Genomic DNA, 20,782 nt, shown 5'->3' with positions numbered 1-20,782 from the left:
ACAATTTTAAGTGTTTAGGTCCATACATGTATAATCCTTCTTTAGTTTTAGCATGACTTCTAGATATTTTCATATGCATTCCCGATCATTTTATACATTCGCATGTTTCTACTGTAATTCATGTAAAATCACTTGTGTATTGTCATCAATATGGGATTTTCAATCTCCTCTCTACATATTGTATTCCTTGTATCAAATCTCATTTGCAGGAAAATTTAGAAGATGTGACTTCTTTGGGCCCTATACATTTTATTTATTTTGCTTTATGTCAGAAATGTAATAATCAAATTTGGAATAATATTTATTTTTCTGCTTAGATTAGGATGCATATCATATAGTTTGAATTTCTGCAATATCCTGATTATGTGATTCATGCATTTTATTTCAAAATCACTATGGATGTATACGAATGACACGTGCACCAACTCTTAGGGAGTTGATGAACTCGATGGAATCCATATTTACAGCCCTAGTTGGAATATGGATGAGACCCAGATTCAACATCTTCCTAATAGTCACACTGAGCCTACACCCTTAGGCTATCTTCCAAAATTTCACTGCATATCTTCAATTTTACAAAATATTTTAAAATTAGCTAAGTAAATTACTAGCACATTTACGGCCATAGTCAGAATATGTGATAATCTTACCTTAGTTTAATTTTAAAATTGCATATTTTTCTGAAAAGATGTTTTCACAAAAAGACCTTCATCCATTCAAGTCATTTGCATCATGAAATCACTTGCATTTCTCAAACTTTTCTCAAGAAAAACTTTATTCCATGGAAATCGATTCCTCAAGAAACTCTAAAAATTTTCAAAGTTGGATTTCTCAAGTTAAGTTTTCCACGATTTTCCTTGGAAAATGTTCTTTTCTTAGGATTCATTTTCAAGAGTTTCTCATCACTGTCAAGAATCAAAATCGATTTTCAAATATTTCAAGGCTAAGATTCTCAGCATTTCAATTTCCTAAGTTTAGATTTTCCTTCTCCAAAGGGTTTTTAATGAATTTCAATCATTTTCCAAAGAAAATTTTCAAAGTTAGAGTTCTCCTGATAAGCATTTTCTCTTCAAGTGTTCGCCCTTTTCTCAAGAATTCTCTCTATTTTTCCAAGATTCTCATTCCTTCATGATTTTCCCAAATCTTTTCAAACTTTCTTATGATTTTCAAATCCTTTTATCAGAGTTTTCTGAGAAACTGATTTCCATCTTTTGCCTTAGAAATATTTTCCAACTCCAAAGCATTTTCTAAGCATACATCATGTTTTCCAACTTTCATTTTACAAAATTTCATGGCACATGCCTGAATTCTTTGTGCATTTAGGATAGAACACGATTTTGATAATTCAGCTAAGTCAAACACACATTTGATCCTTGGTTCGATTACCCCTGTTAAAGGCGGCAGGAACGGTCGAACCTCGTATCGACAGGTCGAGTCCCATTCTTCGGAATATTTCTCGATATTTTCAAAATGGAGGCGAGTATTTCAAAACAATTTTCAAAATTATGGTCAAGTTTGACTCGTAGAATCGTTTCCCCTCTCTCCCGCAGGGAAGGGAAAAATTTTGCGATGATAACAAGTTTGGCGACCATGATGAGACCTATCCTCGTCTGATCAAAAGTGTGTTTGACTTAGTTCAATTATCAAAATTGTGTTCTCAAAATGTCAACTCTTTTGCTTTCTGATATCATGTGAACCTAGGAGCCTAGATTCTGACCTAGCTGACATTGACTGCATGTATACTAGGCATGGTTTGGTAGGACCAGATTAAGGAGATATTTTCATGCTCACATAGACTTATGTCTAAATACAACTCTCCTTAATTTAGGATCTGAATGCAAACAATGTATGCTTCTTTAAAGATTTTCAAAAGCTATCTCTCTAGGACTTAGAGCCTTCTATTTATTTTTTGCATGTGATTATTTTTTCAAACCTCCCTTACCTATCTTTACCCGGTCTTCACGTTGTTGGGCTCTCTTACAGAACCCTAGTTCGGGACAGAGCCTCACAACTGGGCCACTTATTTGGGTCAACGCCCCCCTACCACGTACTGCAGGCCACAGTATGAAGTATATCGGTAGGCGCTCAAGGATGTTGAAAAACTTTACCTTAGAACCAGAGTTGAAATTCTATGCCACGTACTTCGAGTCTCAACTCAAGTATATCGGCATAACTGGATTGAACAAAGATGATCTGAACATAGAGTTAGGATTAGAGTCCTACAACTGCTTTTCAAAGTGATGCATCTAGAGTTAGCCTTTTAGGGAGTGTTGTATGTGCATGAATGTATGTGCAGGATGCGATTGTATGCACCTTATTTCCTCAATTCCTCATATTTCCCATTTTTTCCAAAATATTAGACAATTTTCCAAATATCCTTATTTTTCATCTTTCATAAAATATTTCTCGTATTTTCTCCAAACCCTGAACGATTTTCTAAATTATCCCATTTCCTCAAAACTCCAGGTGATTTTCCATTCTTTCGTTCCACTGGATCTCGAATCTCCAGCCTTATTCTGATCCTGCCTACAAAATTTTGAAATTTCAAATTTTGTCGTCTATCTTCAAAAACTTTTTCATATCCTCCAGTATATTTTCCAAATTTTATTTAAATTTTTTTTTTGTTTATCATCTCCTTCCAACTCATCATTTTTCTCTCTCTCAAGATTGTTGCTTTCAGAATTCTTTTTCCATCATGCTAAAAATCCCATTTTGTTATGCAGAGGGTATTGGCATGGTTGTGTGATCCAGACGAGATCAAAGACCGCACCACTTTGGTACATTAATTACAAACAGTGAGTAAGAAATGGATTCCATAAAGTCTGCCAAAGAGAGAGCTCAGACCAGTAAGGATGAGATCGATCCCGCTATATATCGGTTGTTCAAAAAAATGATGATCGAGATATTATCCGAGCAAGCTGAGGCCAATTTCAGAAAAGTTCCTGTTAAAGAAGAGGCATCTATCACCATCCTTATGAGCATCATTGGCAACCACAACAGCCCAAAAAGTTCTAAACCCAGCAACATAAAAAACAGAGGCAATCAAAACAGCAATTTAGAAGAGTATAGGGATCAGAAAGGAAAGTATTCTAGAATCCAAGATAGACCTCTCCAATCCATCCCTCAGCATAAGGAGAAAGATCAAGAAAAACCAAAGCGCAAGGACTGGAGCACTGATCGAGAATTCACCCCTCTGGATCAGACACTCGAGAGTACCCTGGAGTATATGCTTGCGAAAGACATTGTCCGGTTGCCTAAAGCCATGAATCCTCCCACCATCATGGGAAGATTCGTGAACCAGTTCTGCAAATTCCATCGGGCGGTAGGGCATGACATTGATCGTTGTTTCGTCTTCAAAAATATTGTGCAAGACTACATTGATAAGAACATCTTTGCTAAAGAAAGAGAAGAAGAACATCCAGTAGCCCTAACCAAGCAAGTTCAGTCCAGTTCCCAGAAAGAAGTCAAAGAAGTCATCACTCAACAGAAAACAAGCAATCCGAAGAAGATAAAGCATGATGGTTGGGGTTATGATCGCGAGTTTACTCCTTTAAGTCAGCCAATTGAAGAAATTCTTGGATATCTGCTCACGAAGAATATGATCAAACTTCCAAGGATTATTGATCCTCCCGTCACCATGGGTAAATGGAAAGATTGTTTTTGCAAGTTTCATCATTCAATGGGGCATGATACTGAACACTACTTCACTCTAAAAAACATTATACATGACTACATCAATAAAAAGCTTTTGGTGCCACTAGAAAGAGAGGGACAACTTGCAGTCCTGACCAAGCCTTTCCTAGATCACTTAGAAGAATGACAATGCCAATGCCCTCTCATTTTTGTCATTTTTACTTTTGTCAGGACGATATAGTCCTAGTTGTTTTCCTTTTTTAAGTTGTCATCCCTTTTAAGACATCAATGAAATCATCACCTTTTTCTCATTTCGGGGTGTCACTTTCTTTTCATGATTTCTCCAAATTCCCATGTAATATATCGCTTGTAAACAATGTTTTTTTCTTAAAAACTTTTGTTTACCTTTCTTCTTTCGCAAAATTCTTTTTATATTTTCCCGAATCCACAGAGATGCTAACTCTGATTTTCTTCTTTTGTCATTATGTTTCTCCTCAAAGGAGCCTTCTTTAAATTTTATTCCCTCTTCCCAATTACACTGGGGCATCTTTTGAAATTTAGTTTTCAAACATTTCGTATGCAGGCAGAATCAAATAAAATCTCTCATCTTTCATCTACACTTCATTTGAATTTCATTCGCATGTGCATTTTAGTTGCATTAATTATGCACCCAATTCATTTCCCATTCAGGATAAGGGATAAATCCTGAGACTATGAATGATTTCAGTTTGCAATCTCTGTTGATTTTTTTTTCAAAATTCTTCAGATAGAATCCTCTTTCCAAAATCCAGTCCCTAGACCGATAAATTTTGCAAAATCTTGATCCTCTAATCGAGTTTTCCTCTGAAGATCGGAATTTCGATTCAGACTTCCTTTCCTTTTAAACCCAACTCTCAGGTTGGCCCAATTTTCTTTTAGAAATTCGAGTTTCGACTCAGATTTCTTCCTTTTCAAAATCCAACCTGAGAGTTGGTTTATATTTTTCCTTTGAAGATCCGAGTTCTGACTCGGATTTTCCTTTAAATTATTTTTCCTTTGAAGAACCCAGTTTTGACTCGGGTTTTCCTTTAAATTATTTTTCCTTTGAAGATCCGAGTTCCGACTCGGGTTTTTCTTTAAATTATTTTTTTTTTGAAGATCCGAGTTCTTACTCGGGTTTTCCTTTAAATTATTTTTCCTTTGAAGATCCGAGTTCCGACTCGGGTTTTCCTTTAAATTATTTTTTCTTTGAAGATCCGAGTTCCGACTCGGGTTTTCCTTTAAATTATTTTTCCTTTGAAGATCCGAGTTCCGACTCAGGTTTTCCTTTAAATTATTTTTCCTTTGAAGATCTGAGTTCCGACTCGGGTTTTCCTTCAAATTATTTTTCTTTTGAAGATCCGAGTTTCGACTCGGGTTTTCCTTTAAATTATTTTTCCTTTGAAGATCCGAGTTCTGACTCGGGTTTTCCTTTAAATTATTTTTCCTTTGAAGATCCGAGTTTTGATTCGGGTTTTCCTTTAGATTATTTTTCCTTTGATGATCTGAGTAACGACTTGGGTTTTCCTTTAAATTATTTTTCCTTTGAAGATCCGAGTTCCGACTCGGGTTTTCCTTTAAATTATTTTTCCTTTGAAGATCCGAGTTTCGACTCAGGTTTTCCTTTAAATTATTTTTCCTTTGAAGATCCGAGTTCCGACTCGGGTTTTCCTTTAAATTATTTTTCCTTTGAAGATCCGAGTTTTGACTCGGGTTTTCCTTTAAATTATTTTTCCTTTGAAGATCCGAGTTCCGACTCGGGTTTTCCTTTAAATTATTTTTCCTTTGAAGATCTGAGTTCCTACTCGGTTTTTCCTTTAAATTATTTTTCCTTTGAAGATCCGAGTTCCGACTCGGGTTTTTCTTTAAATTATTTTTCCTTTGAAGATCCAAGTTTCGACTCGGGTTTTCCTTTAAATTATTTTTCCTTTGAAGATCTGAGTTCAGACTAAGGTTTTCCTTTAAATTATTTTTCCTTTGAAGATCTGAGTTCCGACTCGGGTTTTCCTTCAAATTATTTTTCCTTTGAAGATCCGAGTTCCGACTCAGGTTTTCCTTTAAATTATTGAAGATCCTAGTTTGGACTCGGGTCTTTTCTCAAATTATTTCTCCTTTGTTTATTTGAGTTTCGACTCAAGATCTCTTTACCTTGTTCGAGCTCTAACTCGAGCTCTCTATTCGCCTTTGTTGACCCGAGTTCCGACTCGAGATCTCTTTACTTTGTTCGAGCTCTTACCCGAGTTCTTCATTCTTCTTTGTTGATCCGGGTTCTGACTCATGATCTCTTTACTTTATTCGAGCTCTGACTTGAGCTCTTCATTCTCCTTCATTGATTCAAGTCACTTCGATCTTCAGGGTTAGTTAATTTCTCAAATTTGACCTTTTGTCCACCAATTTCCAATTTAAATCTTCAGATCATTCAATTCTTTCATTTCGACCCTCGGGTCATTCAATTTTCAATTTCGACCTCCGTGTCACCCAATTTCCAACAATCAATTTCCCAATTTCCAATTTTTCAAATTCAATTTCCAATTTCGACCTTCGGGTCACTCAATTCTCAATTTTGACCGTTAGGTCATCTAATTTCAAACCTTTGGGTTACCAATTCTATCTCAATCATTTTCGACCTGCGGGTCACCTGTGCCAATCTCAGTCGTATTCATTCCGCCTATTGGCCCAATATCCAATTTCAATCATTTTCTCTTGCAAGAGAGCCTTTTTATAGGGAGAGTTCGAGGGAGCTTGTTCTTTTCGCATGCTATCCAATTTGTTCACTTGGCCCCTTTTCAGGGAGAGTTTGAAGGGACTTGTGTCTTTGTGAACCGTTTGCAAAACAATTTCCAATTTCATACAAGGAACCCTTTTAAAGGGGGAGGCTCGACGGAGACTCGCTTTTCTTGTGGCCACCCCAATTTTCATACTAGGTCATTTCATCATGGAGAACCCTCTTTTCAGGGAGAGTGTGATGGACTTGTTCCTTCATGACACAATTTGCCGACCTTACTACTATCGGCCTCCTTTCTATAAGAGAAGCCTAATATTAGGGAGCTTTGACGAAAGCTCAATTTCTCTTCGAAAGTTTGTTTTGCAAACACCTCCTCTTCAGGGAAGAGAGGAGTAATTTTCATTTCCCATTCAGGTAAGGGCTAAGCCCGAGTCTTCTCCTTTGGGGAAAGGAGAGGATAATTTCCGTCACGGATGTGTTGTGCTGGACCTCAAATGCTCTTTGTCACCAAGGATTTCAAGAACATTTTGTCAAGTTGTGAATCAAATTATTTGTTGATTTCAAAATCTTTATGGCATAAATCTTTGCTTCAAAATACCTTCAGCATTACTTCCAAAAGGGCAAAGCTTTTGCGAAGAAAGATTCAAAATTCAAATTCTTTCCATTGGCCAACCAAAAGGATGAAGGATAAATCCTCAATATGGCCAGAAAAGAAAATTCAATGTTATTGCAAAGCCATAAATGATTGATATTGATCGCAGTTATGGCACATCTTTAAAGACCATTCTTGTAAAAATGAGGCAGTGGAAATATCCTGAGCGCTAGAGAAAAAGAGAATTCACCCAAGCCCTGTCTCCTCAAAATCAACTAAGCCGCAATTAAATATCTGCAAAAGGGATCTCTCAATTGTCGTCAAGATGAAGGCGAATTAAGTGAGTAGACCCCCGGGGCTAAAGAAGATTTGAAACATCTCCAAGATGACGGAGTTTGTGACGGATCCTTCCAGAGAAAGTCCAAAGCACTGTCAAGATGAAGACAGATGCGATGAACCTCCCAACAATCCCTAAAAGATATTTAATTTCCGCTATCATCCAAAGATCTCCAACCAATGAGCCAATCTCATCAACATGACCCCTGAGGCAAAGAAGGATTGAAACATCTCCAAGTCGAAGGAGTTTGTGACGTACCCTTCCAAAAAGAGAGCAAGAGAGGAAAAAAAAAAGAAAAAGTCAGGACATCTTCCATAATAAAGGATGATGTAATAAACTTCTCTGAAACCCAAGAAAGCCCAAAAGAGTGCAGAAAGATTATCATGAGAAAAGTTCTCAGGATATCAAACTGCCAAATCTATTAATAATCTTCTTTAAATTTGTGAAATTCTATTATCAATATCCTTTCATCAATTGCTTTCATAATATCAAATTCTCTTTCCTGTTTATATCAAGGAAATTGATAGCTTCCTTGAAGAAGGTCAATTGTAAGCAATTTGGATTCCAAATCTTGATTCTATGAAGTCAATCTCGTTTGGAGGTAATACTTCAGGTAGAAAAGAAGGAATATCTTTGCAACAATATGCATCATCTTCAAATACTTTGAATCAACAACAAAATTCTTAACATTTTGACAATATTTTTTAGCTATCTGGACGTGGAGTGAGAGCTTGATGTCCGTTTTTGAAACATCTTGACACTAATTTTCAATCCCTCTTTAGGACTTGATTACAGGAGTTTTCAAGATTCCTTCCCTTCATTTTTATAATCTGAGCGCCTGGGCTCTCAGATTTGCACACTTCCCTGTGTCCCCACTGTCCAACCACGGACAGTCCAATTTCGGTTCGAGGTCGAACCACCAATCATTTTCTCGCAAAAGGCAATTTCAAAAGTTAATTTTAGTCTCAGCAATGAGACGCCCAAGATCAACCCCTTTTCAAGCTTTAGGGACCCCATTTTCCTTCCTTTTGCAAAAACCCCTGTCGGATTTATTATGCAAAATCCGAAGGTTCCATCATGGTCTTTTCCTTCGAGGATTCCATTCATTTTCCGCCCGATCAGGTTAAGGGTATAAACCTGAGCCTCATTTGATGAGGTATTTCATTTTCCGCCCGATCAGGTTAAGGGTATAAACCTGAGCTAGATTTGATGAGGTATTTCATTTTTTGCCCGATCAGGTTAAGGATATAAACCTAAGCCTCATTCGATGAGGTATTTCATTTTTTTTCGCCAGATCAGGTTAAGGGTATAAACCTGAGTCTCATTTGATGAGGTATTTCATTTTTTGCCCAATCAGGATAAGGGTACAAACTTGGGCCTCATTTGATGAGGTATTCCGTTTTCTGCCCAATCAGGGTAAGGGTACAAACCTGAGCCTCCTTTGAAGAGGTATTTCACATTCCATGATCAGGTTAAGGATCAAACCTGAGCTTTTCCCATGCGAAGCATTTTTGTCCCATGCAGGTTAAGGGTAAAAAACCTGAACTTCACCACCACAGAGCAAATCTTTCCTCTTCGTTCTCCATTTCATATCTACCATCTTCACCAGGCTAATACCTCTATACCCAGTCAGATCCTTCTAACTGGGGCATTTTTTTAGCCCAAATTTGGTGTGTTTTTCTTTGCCACTAAGCTCGACCACAAGCTGGCTTAGTAGCAAAGAGGGGCATCTGTAAACACCCCAAATTTTCACTCTCCTTCTCGATATCTCCACCAATCATCACATTTTGGTTCTCTGAGAGCACTGGAGGGCAAAATGGTCATTTTTTGAGATTGGACCTTGCAAAAAGTCCAAAAATTCATTCTCAATTCTCAAAATCTCTCTATTTAGGCTTAGAAATATTTTCAAACTGCAAATTTTGAAAATCCTACTCTTGACAAGAAGCTAGAATTTCTAATTCCTGATTTAGAGTGGCATTTCTTGAGACATGTCTTTGCATATCATCGCATGAGCATTCCATATCATTTCACTGCACAGCATGTCATTTTGAGATCCAAAATTCTCGATTTTCAAAATTATCAATCCAGATTCGAGTTTTAAATATTTCCAAATTGATTTCAAAGCCCTAGGTTTTTCAAAATAGTCAGTTTCCCTCATCTTAACCCCCAGGACTTTGAATTACAAAAGTTTTCTCAGAAAAACAATATGGATATTTTGATATTGATTTTAAAATTTCATCAGTTGGAAAGAAGGGGACACAATTCTAAATTTAGAAGATTTTATTTCAAACTTTTGAAAAAGACTCTGAGTTTCTTTACAAAATCACTGCATTTTCTTTATATATATTTTGCCCCAAACGACCATTTTCCTTCTAAATTTTTGAAATCAAACCAATTTTTACTTCGTATTTTCTAAACTAGCCTACTATTATAAAAATCCCAAAAAGAATTTATTTTGCTTTTATTTCAAATAAAATGATGTGGGACCCACCATGAAGTGGCGTCACACTCAAATTCTTAAGTATTTCTCTTATTTTCAAGCAGTGCCCACCCTCAGGAGGCACCAAATTATAAAACCCTTTCTTTAATTTTCAATTCTATTTATTTTAATAAAATAAACAGTGGGCCCAAACATAGGTGGCGCCTCACTAAAGCTCCCTGCAAAGAAAAACAAATAAAAATTTTTTATTTCAAAAAGAGTTTTCTTAAACCGGCTGAGGTGGCACCACCTTAAAAAAAAAGAAAAAAAAAACTGTTTTACTCACTTTTTCCTGTTTTACTTTTCAGCCGCCAAAAGGGCGCCACTATCAAGCCCTACCCTAAAAAACGATTCACTTTACCAAAACCTTAGGTAAATGAACCGAGATTTCAGAATAAGCCAGCCGTCCTCTTTTTAAAGATTGGCGAGTTTCAAAAATTTGTTTGAAGATTTTCAAATGCTTTCAAAATTTGGTTTGGAAAATTTCAAAACAGTCGATTTTTCTGTAAAACCTCCTGAAAATCTTTAAAAGGGAACCACGTTGGGGGGCCAAAGAGGGTTGATTTTGGAAGGCCGACTTCTCCCATCTCTCAAACCCCCTTTCTTCTTCCCCAATCTATCTTTCTTCCTCTCTGTATTACGATTGTTATCCCTTTGTCTTTCCATTGCCATTCAAGAAACGAACTTCCAACGGTGGGCATTCAGGAGATTCAATCCGCACGATCAGGTGAGAAGAAGTTTTCTCATTTTAGAACAGGGGAATGCTAATAATTTCATTGGAATCGATATAAACTGTTTCATTTCATTGTAGTTTGCATCTATGTTACATAACCTCTTCATTATTCATACCTATAAAAAAAATAGCAAATCGCATATCACAATCATGCCATACATTGCGAATCCATTGCATTAACCAATGTATTCTGCATCTCTAGTTATCTCTAGCATGGATGATTGAGGACGCCTGGCAATGACATCATCGATCCATCAGAATCTTATATCTTATTAAAATATTACTTCTCATCCCATGGCCAAAATCTTTTCTTGATGGTTTCAGCATCATAAGATTTATAAAACGATATTTGCCTTTCATCCATCATTTTCAGGGTCATGTTAGTGTCATCTTGCATGGTATGTCATTGAGTTCGTCTTTGTGTTTGAAAATTCCCTCAACAAGAGAAGATTTCAGTAAAATAAAATCTTCTGCTTTCTCGCTATTTTCATTTTTTATGTATTTATATAAAATGTTAGTAGGTGTATGCATCCGGACGATGTCCAGACGGATTTATCGTGAAATGAATAGTGCCCTTAACTCAGGCACAACAATTTAAATCTTCTTCTTTTACATTCCATTTTTTGTGCTTTATCGATTTCCTGTACTTTACTTTACTTTGCATCTCGTTTTATCATTTCCGTTACCTGTTGTATCGGCATGTCTGTAGCAATTTCATAGCCCCACACTTGACGCTGTTTAGATAAGAATACTACTAAAAAGACATTCACTGTTGTCTGTGAAGAAATTAGGCTTGCTGATCATAGATTCTATCTCCAAAATATTTCAATTTTCCATTGCCTATAACACTTACCACGATTCACATGGGATTTTCTGGTGTTGTTGCCTTCATTCTTATTTATGTTCTCAAGGTGATTGAATCTGTCAATATGACATCTGAAATATATGCTATTTGTGTGATTCCTCTCAGCATTTCTTTGCATCAGATCTATGGTTTGGTAATACTGTTTATTAGTATATTTCAGTGGCCTTCATACAAATGCTTAAAGCCTTTATGCAAGTTGAAATTTTCCTAATAAATGTTACATGTGACACTAACAAATTGAGTGTATGTTTGCAGAGGCCCTTAGGTTTGTTTTAATGCAAGTCCTCCGACAGAAGAAGGGATTGGCATTGAATCTTATTACCAGCTTGTATTATCTAACACCCTGCAGTTTCCTGTTTCTGAAATTGCCTTAGTCTTTGTTGGAGAAGACTGAAATGGAAGTTTCACAAATCCAGTCCAACTTTTGGAAAAAAAATTTATATGCTATCTGTGCTTTAGCAATGAATTTCTCAATATTTTGGGTAATAGGAAAAGCTGAGGATGTTGCCATTCGTGTTGCTGGTATTTGCAGGATTGAATATTGATGGCTCTCTCAACCGTCACTTTTCCAATTACTGTCCTGAACATTGTGGGTTGTGCCATCACATATTATTTCATTCACTCCACAGACAAGATTCATTGTATGTTAGCTTGTACATAAATGGTCTATTGCTTTAATCCATCAGCAACACTTAAGCTTATTACATTTAGGTAACACATGTAGTATTTACCCTGCATCTATTTTCCAAACCAGCTTGTTGATCCGTCCCTCATGCTCCCTCATGATTTCATTTTTTTTTATTTTTGCTACTTGTTCTGTTTCCTGTTATATCATTCTAAGATCTGTTTATCGTTTTGCATATCATTAGAAGCATTCCTGTATAATATATTCATGGGAATCCCCTTTAGTCATTAGTAGCCTATCTTCCTTAAAATCTTGTGTCAATGGTTGCATTTGCACAACAACATCTGTATTTTATTTCTATCCCCTGCTGTGTCACCTCCTTCTCATACTCACCTTATATGGCATCTTCATCATCAGTCTACCTCTACATCGTCAGCCATGTTTTCATAAACATCATCTGTTGCTACCAAACTGATAAAAGATAGGCTTCTTGCTGATGTGGTGACCCTCAAATCGCTGAAAGCCAACCCATCTTTGCAACTTCATCCACTACTGCATTTTTCCATTCATCCTCACCCTATTGATATTATCCCTCTGCCACTACCTCATGCCCCTCCACAATTCCCACCATCTGAAGCTCCACAACTTACCACTATATTGGCCCACATGCCTATTATCCAGTAGATTCCCATTTCATGTATATGTCTGCAACCTATTGTAGATCATCAAACTTTGCTATATGCTATTATATCCCTTAGCATATTGGCATCGATTTTAGTCATTTACACTCCAGTATATCATCATATATGGCTTCTGTATATTACATATGTAAATGTGATCATTTCGCATGTCCTCAATTATAAGAATATTTATATATGTTTTCCTGTGCATTTTCTTTCATGGTGATATTATCATATGCCTTTAGGTAGATATAATTTTCATGTTTATTTCAATAAAGATATTTTCATATGTAGATTTCATTCAGTACAATTTTAAGTGTTTAGGGCCATATATGTATAATCCTTCTTTAGTTTTAGCATGACTTCTAGATATTTTCATATGCATTCCCGATCATTTTATATATTCACATGTTTCTACTGTAATTCATGTAAAATCACTTGTGTATTGTCATCAATATGGGATTTTCAATCTCCTCTCTGCATATTGTATTCCTTGTATCAAAACTCATTTGCAGGAAAATTTGGAAGATGTGACTTCTTTGGGCCCTATACATTTTATTTATTTTGCTTTATGTCAGAAATGTAATAATCAAATTTGGAATAATATTTATTTTCTGCTTAGATTAGGATGCATATCATAAAGTTTGAATTTCTGCAATATCCTGATTATGTGATTCATGCATTTTATTTCAAAATCACTATGGATGTACACGAATGGCATGTGCACCAACTCTTAGGGAGTTGATGAACTCGGTGGAGTCCATATTTAGTGCCCTAGTCGGAATATGGACAAGACCTAGATTCAGCATCTTCCTAATAGTTACACCGAGCCTACACCCTTAGGCTATCTTCCAAAATTTCACTGCATATCTTCAATTTTACAAAATATTTTAAAATTAGCTAAGTAAATTACTAGCGCATTTATGGCCATAGTCAAAATATGTGATAATCTTACCTTAGTTTAATTTTAAAATTACATATTTTGCTGAAGAGATGTTTTCACAAAAAGACCTTCATCCATTCAAGTCATTTGCATCATGAAATCACTTGCATTTCTCAAACTTTTCTCAAGAAAAACTTCATTCCATGGAAATTGATTCCTCAAGAAACTCTAAAAATTTTCAAAGTTGGATTTCCCAAGTCAAGTTTTCCACGATTTTCCCTGGAAAATGTTCTTTTCTTAGGATTCATTTTCAGAAGGAGTTTCTCATCATTCTCAAGAATCAAAATCAATTTTCAAATATTTCAAGGCTAAGATTCTCAGGATTTCAATTTCCTGAGTTTAGATTTTTCTTCTCCAAAGAGTTTTCAATGAATTTCAATCATTTTTCAAAGAAAATTTTCAAAGTTAGAGTTCTTCTGATAAGCATTTTCTCTTCTAAGTGTTTGCCCTTTTCTCAACAATTCTCTCTATTTTCCCAAGATTCTCATTCCTTCATGATTTTCCCAAATCTTTATAAACTTTCTTATGATTTTCAAATCCTTTTATCAGAGTTTCCTAAGAAACTGATTTCCATCTTTTGCCTTAGAAATATTTTCCAACTTCAAAGCATTTTCTAAGCATACGTCATGTTTTCCGACTTGCATTTTGCAAAAAGTCATAGCACATGCCTGAATTCTCTGTGCATTTAGGATAGAACACGATTTTGATAATTCAGCTAAGTCAAGCACACATTTGGTCCTTGGTTCGATTACCCGTGTTAAAGGCGGCAGGAACGGTCAAACCTTGTCCCGACAGGTCGAGTCCCATTCTTCGGAATATTTCCCGCTATTTTCAAAATGGAGGTGAGTATTTCAAAACAATTTTCAAAATTCTTGTCAAGTTTGACTTGCGAAATCGTTTCCTCTCTCTCCCGTAGGGAAGGGAAAAAATTTGCGACGATAACAATTCACTCAATTTTTCTCCACTTTTATAAATTTTATTCTTTTTCCCTTTCAGGTTAAGGGATAAACCTGAACCTCGACATTCGAGGTACTCTTTCTTTCCCTCTCAGGTTAAGGGATAAACTTGAACCTCGACCTTCGAGGTATTTCCTTCTTCTCTTTCAAGATAAGGGATAATCCTGAAACCTCGACAATCATTCCCGTGTCAATTTCCAAGTATCTTAGAATGCCGGTCTCTTTTTCTCAACTCTCCGTCAGAAAACCCAATGCTCGTACTAGTGCATTTTCAAAACCCAGTGCTCACACTGGTGCATTTTTCAAAAATCCAGTGCTCGTACTGATACATCTTTCTAAACCTAGTGCTCATACTGGTGTATTTTCAAAATCCAGTGCTCGTACTAGTACATTTTCAAAATCCAGTGTTCGTACTGATGCAATTTCAAAATCTAGTGCTCGTGCTGGTAAATTTTCAAAATCCAGTGTTTGTACTGGTGCAATTTCAAAATCCAGTGATCATACTGGTACATTTTCAAAATTCAGTACTCATACTGGTATATTTTCAAAATCCAATACTCGTACTGGTACATTTCTAAAACCCAATGCTCGTATTAAAACATTTTCAAAAATCCAGTGCTCGTACTGGTATGTCTAACGCTCGTGCTAGTGTCTGACTGATTGATCAGTTGGTCCCCCCAGGTTCAGTCTTTGCACTAACCATTCATCAAAATTTAAAGCTCTAATTCCAATTTTGACCTTTGGGTCACCCAATTCTCAAATTCAAGCCTTCGGGTTACCATTTCATCAATATCTATCATTTTCAAGCCTTTGGGTTACGATTCTGTCAATATTTCTCAAATTCAAGCCTTTGGGTTACCATTTCATCAATAACTATCATTTTCAAGCCTTCTGGTTACAATTCCGTCAATATTTCTCAAATTCAAGCCTTTGGGTTACCATTTTATCAATATCTATCATTTTCAAGCCTTCGGGTTACAATTCCGTCAATGTTTCTCAAATTCAAGCCTTCGGGTTACAATTTCATCAATATTTGTCATTTTCAAGCCTTTGGGTCACAACTCTATCAATGTCAATCATTTTGACCATTTCAACAATCAAATCCTGCTTTCGAGCTGGTCGAACAAAAAAATATCCTGCTTTCGAGTTGGTCTAACAAAAAAAACCTGCTTTTGAGTTGGTCGAACAAAAAAATCCTGCTTTTGAGCTGGTCGATGAAAAAAAAAATCCTTCTTTCGAGCTGGTCGAACAAAAAATTCTGCTTTGGAGTTGGTCGAACAAAAAAAATCTTGCTTTCGAGCTGGTCGAACAAAAAAAAATCTTGCTTTCGAGCTAGTTGAACAAAAAATTCTGCTTTCGAGCTGGTCGAACAAAAAATCCTACTTTTGAGCTGGTCGAACAAAAAAATCCTGCTTTCGAGCTGATCGAACAATCAAAATCCTACTTTCGAGCTGGTACTTCCATCAAAATTCTGCTTTCAAGCTGGTACTTCCATTAAAAACCTGCTTTCAAGCTGGTCAAGCAATCAAAATCCTACTTTCAAGCTGGTCGAACAAAAAATCCTGCTTTCGAGCTGGTTGAACAAACAAAATCCTTCTTTCAAGCTGGTCGAACAATAAAATCCTACTTTCGAGTTGCTTGGTCAATCAAAATCTTACTTTCGAGCTGGTCGGTCAAACAAATCCAGCTTTTAAGCTAGTCGAACAATCAAAATCCTGCTTTCGAGTTGGTCTTTTTATCAAATCTTGCTTTTGAGCTGGTACTTCTATCAAAATCCTGCTTTTGAGCTGGTACTTCCATCAAAATCCTGCTTTTGAGCTGGTACTTCCATCTAATCCTGCTTTCGAGCTGGTCGAACAATCAAAATCCTGCTTTTGAGCTGGTCGAACAACAAAATCCTGCTTTCGAGCTAGTCGTTCAAATAAAATCCTACTTTCGAGCTTGTATTCCAAAAACAAAATCTAGTTTTGCTGGTAAAAAAATTACCAAAAACCTCATTTTCTCAAAATTTCAGCTCAAGGTCCTATCAAAATCTATATTGAATGATTATTTTATCAAGGATCATCGAAAACTTTGCCAATTTGCTAAAAATATTTGTTGATTCCAATTTTCTTACTGTGCAAATGAATCACCTCTGATTACCTCTAGTATTCTTTCCGAAAAGGTGAAACCTTTTGCGAAAAAGGGATAAAATTCAAATCTTTTTCCTGTTGATCAACCAAAAGGATGTATGAAATATCCTCAATATGATTAGCGACAGAAATATTCAATGATGTTGAAAAGCCAGAAGCGAATCAATATTGATCATAGTTGTAGCACATGTTTTAAGATGACTTTCTAGCAATCAGGTAGTGTAAATATCCTAAGCTATAAAAAGAATTCACTCAATCCATGTCTCCTCAATCATTTTAAGCTGCAATCAAATATCTACAAAAGGGATCTCTTAATTGTCGTCAAGATAAAGACGAATATGCGAGCTAGATCCCCGGGGCCAAAGAAGATTTGGATCATCTCCGAGATGAAGGAGTTTGTGACGGATCCTTTCATAGAAAGTTCAGATCACGGTTAAGATGAAGGCGTATGCGATAAACCTACCAACAAACCCTAAAAGATATTTGATTTCTGCTATCATCTAAAGACCTTTTGAGCCAATATCACCAATATAATTCCTAAGACAAAAGAAGGATCAGAACATCTCCAAGATGAAGGAGTTTGTGACGTACCTTTCCCCGAAAAAGAGAGAAAAGTCAGGACATCTCCAAAATGAAGGATGATGTAATAAGCTTCCCCCGAAAACCCAAGAAAGCTCAATAACTCAAAAAGAGTGCAAAAGATCATCATGGGAAAACACCCAGACATCAAACTGCCAAAATGGTCAGAAGTCATCTTTTCTTATGCAAAATTTTTTTATCAATATCTTTTCACTACTTGCTTTTATGAAATTAAGAATATTTCTTCTTTATTCATATCAAGGAAATGGATAGCTTCCTTGAAGAAACTCAACAACATTAAAATTTGAATTTGACTCTTAAGACCGAGGAGTTAACCTTGTTGGAGGAAATACTCTAGGTAAAAGAGGGAATGTCATTTACACATACATGCACATTTTTCAAATATCTGAATCATCTACAATTTCATCTTATTGGCAAAATTTTCTAATTATTCAAAATGAAATAAATGCTCAATATCCATTTTGATACGACCTAGCGTTGTGTACATTTTAAAAAAGAGTTGCCTCATTCAGGAGAGGTATCTCTTCCTGTCCCATCATGGTTTCTTCATTCGAGAATTCTGTATGGTCGTTCCCACTCAAGTTAAGGGTCAAACCTGTACTTTTCTGTGAGAGGTCACCGATTTTTAAAAGCTGATTTCAGTCTCAGCAATGAGGCGCCCCATATCATCCCTTTTCCAAAGCTTTACGGAACCCCATTTTCCTCCTTTCGCAAACCCCTTTCAGATCTGTTTATTCAAACTCTGAAGGTCCCATCATGGTTTCTTCGTTCAAGGATTCCATTTGGTCGTCCCCTTCAGGTTAAGGGTTAAGCCTGAACCTAGTCCCCAAGGTATCTTCCGTTCAGGTTTGGGTTAAACCCGAGCCTTGTTCCAACAAGGTTTCTCGTTTCGACGAGGTAGTTCTCTCAGTCCCATCATGGTTTTCCCCGTCGTGAAATCCATGCTTTTCATCCATCCAGGAAAGGATTATACCTGAGCTTCAACTCACGAGGCATTTTTCTCAAAAATGTCTCATCAAGGTCCTCATATATTCCTTTCCTCATTCAATTCATCTTGATATATCTTCGTCCCATCCAGGTTAAGGGTCAAACCTGAGTCATTCCAAAAAGTTGATCTTGTCTCACCCATGAGACTTGATCAAAATTCTCATTTTCGTCCTTTTGGGACCTTTACCCAAAGTCTCATCACGATTTCCTCATTTTTGTTATTTCGTTATGTCATTTTCGAGGATTTCGTCTCCCCAAAGCCATTCAGGACAAGGTTTTAAGCCTGAAAACCCATGTCTTTCAAAATAAATTCTCCCACACCAATTCAGATCAGCTGACTGGTGCATTTTTCAAAATTTAGAGTGTTTTCTTTGCACTAAGCTTAGCTTACAACCGGCTTAGTAGCAAAGAGGGGCATCTGTGAACACCCCAAATTTTTTAAAATTTTATAAATATTCTTTTTTTGCCCCTGGTCCCCATTTTTCTGAGTAATTAAGTCATTTTCAATCTAAAAATTCAGTTATTTCTCAGATTCACTGGAATGAGAACCCATTTTCTATATCTGACACAATTGCGGTTCCGGATCCAGTTCAAAACACAAATCTGAGCCTCATTATCCAATGTTTAACCAAATTTTACAAAAAATACCAAAATAATTTTTGAAAGGCTCAGACAGTCCATCCGGTATCCAGTTAGATTCATGATTTTATATTTCTCGATTCAAGGTTCAAAACTTGAATATTTCCTCAAAACCTGGATCCAAACCCATTTTTTGAAGAAATTGCCAAAGATGAAACCTGAATTCTCAGAAAACCCCTCTTTTATAAATATTTCTCAAAGAAATACAAAATTAGTTTTAAAATCACTTATTTTCCCTTAGATTTTAGAATTTTATGTCAAAAGCCATAAAAATATAGAAAATGTTAGAAAAAGAACAAATATATATATATATATATATAATAATAATAAAATTAAAATAAATAAAAAAAGAAAATACAAAAATATATATATATATACCTCGAAAGCTCCTTTTTGAAACATCATCTTTTGCTAAAATCTATTTTTTTGAAAAACCTTATAAAAGAACCTCGTTTCGAAAATTTGGACAAAATTAAAGGACGTGCTTGAAAAGAATAAAACCCTAAACCACATTCGGTTTTCAGAAGGTCGAATGGTTCCTTCTTCCAGCTCTCTCTCTCTCTCTCGCTGGCACTCTCAATGGCCATCCACTGATCGCCAACCGCCTTCTTCCTCCTCTCTCGCTCATCTTCAACGCCCCTTCCAGATTTTTCCTCTCCTCTCTATAAAACAGATGCAAGAGAAGCCCTCAGGCATCCACTTTCACCCCTCCAGAATCACAATCTTCGCTCAGCATCTGTCTTCTGCCTCCCCATGTGCTCTTCTTATCGCCCTCCCCTATCTGATCGCTTCTTCACCTCCTCATTACTCTCTTATATGCATCACAATCGCATTTCACCAACACATTTCACTCTTCCTCTGAGACCCATCGTTCGCTCCTCTGTTTCTTGATTTTCCCCCTCTTCATCCCCTTCTTTTTAGTTTTTCTTTTGGTCGACAAAAGAAGTTGGATCCCCCTCTCAGCCGACTAACAAAGAGGTATCACCTTGTCTGATCATCGCAAAATTTTCCTCTCGGTTTCTCTCTCTTCCTTCTCTTTTCCTTTCTAACATCTATTTCCCCTTTTTGAAGGGAAAATAAAAGAAAGAAAAAGAAGAGAGAAGAGAAGAAAAGAAAAGAGAGAAGAACTCTTTTGCGAAGGTCACACTTGACCTAAATTTTGAAAATATTTAAAAAATTACTTGCCTCCTTTTTTGAAATATAGCGGGAAAAATGGAGAGACGGGATTCACTCGTCGGTACGAGGTTCGACCATTCAGAAATGTATGCTTTTGATAAAACACTTTTGGAAATTTGAGATTTTTCAAGTGATTCTGAAGTAAATGTGATAATGGAATGAAGAAATGATTTTTTAATAGTTGAATCTAACTTAGAACTTTAAAATAGGTCTTGAAAAGATATTTGAAGTTCTAAGTCTTGAAATAATCAGAGTTCGAAAAAACAAAGTTTTGAATTTGAGAGGAATGAAGAGAAAGATGAATTTTGAAGCTGAGATAGAAAAAAAGAAAATGAAGTTTCAAAGTCAAAATGGATTTTGAATTCGAATTTTGGAGTCTCGATTTCGAAGTAGAGATGAAAGTTGGAATGGAATTGAATTCCAGATTTAAAGTTTGAAATTAGGATAGAATTTGGATTTGGGATATCCAAATGGAATTTGAAAATGGAATTGAATTTAAGAAGGCCAGATGTGATTTGAAAATGGAATTGGTTTTGAAATCTGGAATCCTAAATGGAATTTTGGATCCGAAGTCTGAGATCCAAGATGGAGTTGGATTCAAAATCTAGAATCCTAAATGGAATTTGGATCCGAAGTATGGAATCCAAAATTGGAGTTGAATC

At 36.2% G+C, this 20,782-nt stretch overlaps 1 pseudogene; it reads left to right on the top strand.

Moving 5' to 3' along the window:
- Positions 1 to 11,329: 11,329 nt before the first annotated feature.
- LOC149828573 (putative sugar phosphate/phosphate translocator At3g17430 pseudogene) lies at positions 11,330 to 12,043 on the top strand (annotated as a pseudogene).
- The last annotated feature ends 8,739 nt before the right edge of the window (positions 12,044 to 20,782 follow it).

This window comes from Nuphar pumila, chromosome 9 (genome assembly GCF_984573655.1).
Source record: "Nuphar pumila chromosome 9, dmNupPumi1.hap1.1, whole genome shotgun sequence".
NCBI lineage: Eukaryota > Viridiplantae > Streptophyta > Magnoliopsida > Nymphaeales > Nymphaeaceae > Nuphar > Nuphar pumila.
Note: the sequence above shows the minus strand (reverse complement) of the source record. Positions and strands in the feature narration are given on the sequence as shown.